Consider the following 8,429-nt stretch of genomic DNA (forward strand, 5'->3'; position numbering starts at 1 on the left):
ATAAAGAAAGAAAATAATAGACCAATTTCCCTAATGACTACTGATGCAAAAATCTTAAATAAAATATTAGCAAAGAGATTACAGAAAGTCATCTCCAGAATAATACACCATGACCACGTAAGATTTATACCAAGAATGTAGGGCTAGTTCTATATTAGGAAAACTATTAGACTAATTGACTATATCAATAACCAAACTGAAAGAAATCATGTGATTATCATAATAGAGGCAGAAAAAGCATTTGACAAAATCCAATATCTATTCCCTTTATGCCAAGGCCCTTCACCCAGACATCTACAAACCATTTTAAGATTAGACAAGAGTCTTGGCCCCAGAGGAATGTCCTGATTGTGCGAGAACTTCCTGCCCCAAGGTTTTTCTGACCCAGGCGTTAACTGTCAAAAACATGACGAATGTTCCAACCGCAAACCATCACATATTGCCTTGACTTTCTGATATATGGTCAACAGATGTTATATCCTTTGTTCTATGGAAATTTACTTTGCTACGTGGCATTCGCTCCACAACATATAAAAACCCTTTGCTTTGCCTCAATAAACGAGCTATTCTGTCACTACACAGAGTGGTTTCCATTCTTTCTTTTCAGCCCATCCCCAGGCAAACGCCTCCCCCAGCCTCCGGCTTACAGACTGATGTGTGACTTCAGCCGTCCCTAGTTCGAGACCCGCAGGCCGGGTCAAATTGGCGCCCGAACAGGGACCTGAAGATCCATATCAGCCCGACGGATTGACGAAGAGAAGGAGAGATGAACCGCCTGGCCAGGCCCCCGTCTAAGGACCCCGAAGAGAATCTTCACATACAGGGTAAGTGAACCAATCTGTCGCAATCATGGGCTCCCACCTTTCTAAAGAACAGACTTTCGTTAAAGATCTTAAAGAGAGTTTTAGGGAACGAGGAATTAAGGTTAAAAGGAAAGATCTTAAAAGAAAGCTTTAGAGAAAGATGCTTAAAAGTTAAGAAAAATAGAGCTCTGTGTCTATCTGTGTATGTTTGTCTGCTTTGAATTTTTTGTTCTGTGTTAAAAGTTAGCAAGCTCATAAGAGATAAGAATTCAGCCTCTGTGTTACAGGCTTAGAAAAATAACAGGCTGAATTGTGGAAATTGGAATTCATTCAGAATAGTAATTCTTTCAGAGTGGTCTTAAATCATGGAATATCTAGGCATTCCCTGTGAAGGCAGAGAAATGCATTAAAATGGGCTTGGAAGTTTAGAGAAGCTCTGTTTGGATTCCGGGAGGGAAGAATGTTCAAGGTGAAACAAACTTCTCTCTGGCAGCGGGAGTCCTAGGAAAAGCCTCTAGTTTGTTTTAGTGATTTAAGAGCTTTGTAAAGTTTTAAAAACAATGATTAAGAAATTTGGGAATTGATTATTTTAATGTTACTTAATATAAAAGTGTTTGTGATTTTAAACCTTTTAACCTGTTGTGCTAATTTGTAAATAAAAGAAAAAACTTGACTATTTTAAACTGGTGGGAAAGCTTTCTCTGAAAAGCAGATTTTCAAAGCCTGCTAAAGGGGAGTAACGGCATTACAATCTTATCTGCTTAATACCATACCGCCTGAGAAGCTTCTACTAGTGGCCTTGCAGCACTCAGGCAGAGAAAAAAAAAAAAAAAAAGAAAAACTATTTGGTTTGCTTCTGAAACATTGGGTAATTTGTTATCATTATGGTTTATGAATCTTGAAGTTTAAAGTTAAAAAAAAAAGGTGATTAAAGAAAAGGGACAAGAGAGATTGATTTGCAAAATTAATTAATAGTTTAAATGAAGCATCTAGTCAGAAGAGTTATTGGTTTGGAAGTGTTTAAAGTATGTCAGAGAAAGTTTGAGCAAGTAGGCATTGGGAAGAGAGAAACAGAGAGATGGGACAGGAGAATAAAGGTGATTTAAGAAGGATTTATTAGTGGGAGCAAATGATTTCAAGAAGAAATCAGTGGGGAAAAGAAGGAACTTGTTGGAAAAGGTAGTCACGGAGAGGTGACTGTGAGACGGAACGTATTTTTGCAGGGGTAGAGCAGCAATAGGAAGCTGCAGCTGTTTCTGGTTGAAGAAAGCAAACTGATTTAAAGGGATTCAAAATTCTTCCTTTTTTCCAATATTTGAAACCAAGGATTTGTTTTTAAGGAAATATGTTATGTCTTTACTGTAACATCTGAAAACTTTGCAACTAAACAGGCTTATTGCTCAGACTCCTCCCTTAGGATTTCAACAGTGCATGAGTTCTAGCTTGGAGATGGGATCCTGGTTCAGACATGGAAGGAGGACAAGCTGACCCTGAGATGGAAAGGACTGTTCCAGATCCTCTTGACATCAGATACAGCAGGGCTACATAGGAAAGAGAGTGGACTCAGCACATCAGAATTAAAGGACTGGTGGACTCCGAGGGTGTGGACTTCCCAACTGAATGCAGAGAACAAGCTGAGACAGACATTGAAAAGCAACTGATGAACTGTGCATGTAAAATCTTGATAGCAGTATTGAAGCCTCACTATTAGATAAAATATCTATTACTGACACCTCCCCCATTTTTCCCTGGTGTCTTTCCAAGACTTGGTCTCAATCATGTCCTACCCCATTCCTTACGTAAGCTGTGACTGAGCCCATGACGGGATTAGTGTGACCCCGGGTGGTGGATGATTTGAGGTTGGACTTATTATTTTCAGAACCATGGCAGTAAGACCACGCAATTGCCATGACGGGCAACCTCGAGAGGTCTGTTTCCCACCCACTTAAGATAGAATCTGGTAAAATATACCCCTGAGTTGGTGTGGTTGACCCCGATGACCTAAGACAGCATTTGGTGGCATGCTATTGATATAGATCGAACGCTCACTCCCCACAACCGGAGGCAGGTCACATAGCCTAAGACAGGCCTGTCACCTTACAAATGAAAAAAGGGGGACATGCCAAGGCCCTTCACCCAGACATCTACAAACCATTTTAAGATTAGACAAGAGTCTTGGCCCCAGAGGAATGTCCTGATTGTGCGAGAACTTCCTGCCCCAAGGTTTTTCTGACCCAGGCGTTAACTGTCAAAAACATGACGAATGTTCCAACCGCAAACCGTCACATATTGCCTTGACTTTCTGATATATGGTCAACAGATGTTATATCCTTTGTTCTATGGAAATTTACTTTGCTACGTGGCATTCGCTCCACAACATATAAAAACCCTTTGCTTTGCCTCAATAAACGAGCTATTCTGTCACTACACAGAGTGGTTTCCATTCTTTCTTTTCAGCCCATCCCCAGGCAAACGCCTCCCCCAGCCTCCGGCTTACAGACTGATGTGTGACTTCAGCCGTCCCTAGTTCGAGACCCGCAGGCCGGGTCACCTTTAGAAACAATAGACAACATAGGGACAAATGGAGTTTTCCTTAAAATGATAAGTAGCATCTCTGAAATCATCAATAAGCATTTTATGTAATGAGGATAAACTAGAAGCATTCCCAATAATATCAGGGTGAAATAAGGTTGCCCATTATCACCATTACTATTCAGTATTGTATTAGAAATGTTAACTTTAGCAATAAGAGAAGAAAAAGAAATTTAAAGAATTAGGTAATGAGAAAACCTAATTATCACTCATTGCAGAAGAGATGATGGTTGATGGTATATGTAGAGAATCCTAGAAAATCAACTAAAAAACTATCAGAAACAATTCACAACTTTATTAAAGTTATAGGATCATCAACATTTCTATGTAACCAACAAATGCCAGAAGCAAGAGAGAAAAAAAGAAATTCCATTTAACATAACTGTAGATAATATAAATATTTTGAAGTCTACCTGCCAAGAAGTCACACTATATGAACAAACTTACAAAACACTATCCACACAAAGTCAGACCTAATCAATTGGAAGAATATCAAGTGTTCATGGGTAGGCCTAGCTAATAAACTAAAAGAGAAAATTCTACCTAATTTAGTACCATATCAATAAAATTGCCAAGAAACAACTTTACAGAGCTAGAAAAAATAATAACAAAGTTCATTTGGAAGAACAAAAGAATTTCTATGCAATCAATGAAAAAAATTCAAACAAAGGATGTTAGCAGTATCAGACTTCAAACTATATAAGAAAATAGCAGTTATCAAAACTGTTTGTTATTGGCTAAGAAACAAAGTAGTCAATTTGTGGAATAGTTTAGATTCACAAGAAACAATGGTCTTTAACTCTAGTAGTTTAGTGTTTTATTAACACTAACATTTAAAAATCCCAACTTCTAGGAAAAGAACTCACTATCTGACAAAAATTGCTGGGAAAGTTAAAAACTAATATGGCAGAAACTATGCATTGATCCACAAATAACAATCTATATTAAGATAAGGTCAAAACTGTTTCGTGATTTAGACATAGAGTGATACTATATACTAATTAGAAGAACAAAGGATTTTCTATCTCTTAGATCTGTGGAGAAGAAAGAAATTTATGGCCAAAGGAGAACTAGAGTACTTTATGAGATACAAAATGGAGAATTTTGACTATATTAAATTAAAAAAAATATACCAACAAAACCAATTCAAGTAAGATTAGAAGGGAAAAAATAAACTGATAAAATTTTTCATTCAAGGGTTCTGATAATGATCTCATTTCTGAAATATATAATTGATCCAAATGTATAAGAATACAAGCCATTCTCCAATTGACAAATGGTCAAAAGATATGAACAGAATGTTTTTAGACAAAGAAATTAAAACCATTTCTAGTCATATAAAAATGTCTTTGCTCTATGTAAGCAGAAGCTTCCTGATAATTAGAATGTTCTAAGAATAGAATGAGTTCTCTTGGGAACTAGAGTATTCCATTTTGTTAATATTCATCAAACAAAATCTGAATAAATAATTATTTGTTGGCAAAGGCAAAGAAACAATTCGTGTACATGTTTTGTCCCTTCCTTGGGATTGTTTTAAGACATCAACAAAGGCAGAGACAAAGAGGGGAGAAAAGACTTGGGATCAAAACAAGAGAAAATAGAAAAGATAAAATAAGTTTGGATAAAGGACCAGAAAGTGAAAGAAAACAAATCTTAGAGATTTACAAGTCTAATCTTTTTGGTTTATAGAAGAGGAAATTATTACCCAAAGATGTAATAGAATTTACAGGAATACAAAGCTAAAAGATAACTGAGAATCAGTTCTTCTTGACCATGGATCTATTACTTTCCCATTTTGAATCTTAGCAATGGAAGATGGATGGAGGAAATCACAGTAAACTTTTTTGACTAGAGACTAGCTATAGAGGAAGGCTGTTAGTGGGGCATGGCCAGGAATATCTTTAGCTAGACCTGTGATTTTTAAGATTGTGACTAGCAAAGACCATTCATTTAGGAATATTGTGGCTGCAGGAGTGATGTTAAAACATTGGTGATTTTCATTAGTTTGTGTGTGTGTGTGTGTGTGTGTGTGTGTGTGTGTGCGTGCGCGCGCGTGCACACGTGTGCATTTGCTATAAAATTAACACTGTTTGAAGATGGTAGTAAGTTGTCTATACTGAAATTTTCCTAACATTCTGGAAGGAAAAACTAATCCATTAAACAGATAAATCCCAAAAGATGACCAGGGCTGTTTATGTCACAAAGTGAAGGTTATAATTACTTGGGTTGATATAATTATCCCTCTATTTTATTTTATTTTTTCTTTGCTTGTTACCCTGGAGCTTTGGCTCACCCACCTGGACACCATTTGCTGATGCTATGTCTGAGTTTTTCTTGTTAATTCATTTATCAGTTCTTCCCTTACTTTTTTGGGTCATCTCCCCAGCTTTTATGTCCTTCGTCCCTCATCTCTTTATATAACCATTTCCCTCTATAGCCTTTATATCATGTAGATGGTTTTAGGAACTGTGAAAAATACACTTTTTTAATCAGCCTCATTTTTTCCTCTCATAGACAAAAGACATTTCTATGTGTAAATGGAATAGGGGGCAGATGCTGGGGTGAAAAGTACTTGCTTATAATATTTAGTGGCTAAATGGGAAAAATCTGCCAGTACTTGTGAGAAACAGAAATAATAAGCTTCACTACTATGCTTCTGAGAAATTTGGCAGAAATATACCATATTGTAGCTCTTGAAAACTGAATAGCCTCTGGGGGGAGGGAACCATCAAATCTGAGGTTATTAAATGATCCTGACAACTCTGATACCCTGCAGAACTCAGTAAATATATATAGAAAGTAGTTCCCAGAATTGCTTTGCTATTTGGGGAATTCTGGAGTTGTTTTGTGGTCCCTAAATCAAAGTTCTGGAGTTTTATATGCAAACAGAAACCACTCCTATAATATCTTTAAGAAATGGCCATTCAAGTTAGGACAGATAGGGAGTGCAGTAAGTAAACAGAGTGTCTGGACACACTCTGGAGTAACACAGTAAGTTTTGAGCTTTAAAATTCAGACTCAGATCCTAATCAGATTTACAACTCAGGCCAAGTCACTTAAAGCCTGTTTATTTTAGTTCTTTATTCTGAGTCCTGAAAGCATAAATCACACTTTAAATGGAATAAAGTAAGTTCCTACTTCAAGAAATCCTATAACTGATATCTTCATAAATATATTTTCATAATCAAATAAAAAACTATTGATTATTTGCTTAAATTGGATATTCACCTTAGTTTTCTTAAAGTGAAAAATTTCTGTGTAAGGATTTAGAATTGTCTTTTTTTTTTTTTTAATTTAATGTCTTCCCCAATTACATGTAAACAAAATATTTTAACATTCATTTAAAAATATTTTGAATTCCATATTCTTTTCCTTCCTTCCACTTTTGTGCCCTCTTTGATAAGGCAAAGAATGTTATACAGATAATATATGTTCAGTTGACGTAATATGGACTCTGTATATCTCTGATCTTTGGACTGGTGGACCAGTCACCTGAATCTCTCAGCTCTGGAATCTGGCTTCCCACAGCAATCTCCCACTTCCCAATTAATCTGTGAATCACTTTGGTCTGGGAAATAATCATTACCCTTATTGATTTGAAAATTAGCCCTTAATCACTCCCCAACCCTAAACCATAGTAGGCTAATAAAAAAACAACTCTGTACCCCAAACCTTTGCTAATTCCTATTTGGAACTGGCCAGGAGGGTAACTTCTCAGTGTGAAAATAAACCCTTTTTTTTGCCGAAAAACTTTGTAGGGAGATCAGGACTGTGAATTATTTTGCAAAAACCTGCAACATCAGCCTGGGGACGCCATCCACTGTTAGAGTATCTCTTACTCATCATTTCTCACCCCTCAGTCATGTAAAACAATTCCATCTTAACCATGCTGGGGAAATAAAGCAAACAAAAATAATAGTAATAACAAAGTTTTAAAAGTATGCTTTTATATGCACTCAGATACCATCAGTTCTTTCTCTCATGATGTTTTCTTATTTTTCATCATAGGTCCTTTGAAACTATCTCAGATGATTGTATTGCTTAGACTAGTTAAATCATTCATAGTTCATAAATCATTTATAATTCATAAATCATTCATAGATCCCATAAATCATTATAGTTCATAATTATAAAATATTGCTATTATGTATACATAGTTCTATTTCTTCTCATTTTGCATCAGTTCATGTATAACTTCTGTTTCTTCTGAAATTATCTCATTCATAATTTCTTATAGAATAATAGTATTTCATCACTATTATATACCATATTTTATTTATCCATTTCCCAAAATTTCCAATTCTTTGCCACCACAAAAGAGCTGCTATAAATATTTGTGTACAAAAGGGTCCTTTTCAATTCAATCTCATTATGAAACTAACCTAATAGTTATATTGCCAAGTCAAAAAGAATGCAGTTTTATAGCCTTTCAGCCATATTTCCAAATTGTTCTCTAGAGAATGGTTGAATTAGTCAACAACTCTACTAACAATGCATTAATGTCTTATTCCCCACATTCATGTAGCCTCAGGAAAACTAAAAACATCTTACTGTGGCCAGACCTCCCCATGCTTCAATCCAGCTCCAGACAAACAGGCAGATGCTAAACCTACAAATACCTAAACAAACAGGTAGCTGCCAGCATGAACCCTCATGCTTTGGTGTAGCCCTAGGCAAAAAGGCATCCCCAGAGACAAGACCATCACATGTTTCACTATAGCCTAAGGAAACATAGAAACATCTCACCAGGCCTCAGTGTTTGCCAGATACCAACACTAAAATCCTGACTCAACATCAGGTAAGCTTCCAGAGTGTTATGGTCTCCAGTGGTGTTAACTACCCATCACCCTATCCCATCAATCAGCACCAGACATTAGGGTACCCTGTGGGTCACAAGACAGCATCAGTGCTAGATAAACATTCAGGGCCTAAAAACACTGACACAAGAAGCCTGAAAAAATTTCTCCTTCTACCTGGGAACACAGTTCAAATTTTTAAAAAATGGGAAAAGGCCAAAATAAGATGAGCAAGAAA

General features: G+C 36.4%; 1 long non-coding RNA gene across 1 annotated transcript; it reads left to right on the forward strand.

Moving 5' to 3' along the window:
• The first annotated feature begins 282 nt into the window (after nt 1-282).
• LOC141560706 (uncharacterized) lies at nt 283-3,228 on the forward strand. Its single transcript, XR_012487792.1, has 2 exons — nt 283-824; nt 2,208-3,228. It is a non-coding gene; the product is annotated as an uncharacterized LOC141560706 (long non-coding RNA).
• The last annotated feature ends 5,201 nt before the right edge of the window (nt 3,229-8,429 follow it).

Source organism: Sminthopsis crassicaudata, chromosome 3 (genome assembly GCF_048593235.1).
Source record: "Sminthopsis crassicaudata isolate SCR6 chromosome 3, ASM4859323v1, whole genome shotgun sequence".
NCBI classification, from domain to species: Eukaryota; Metazoa; Chordata; class Mammalia; order Dasyuromorphia; family Dasyuridae; genus Sminthopsis; species Sminthopsis crassicaudata.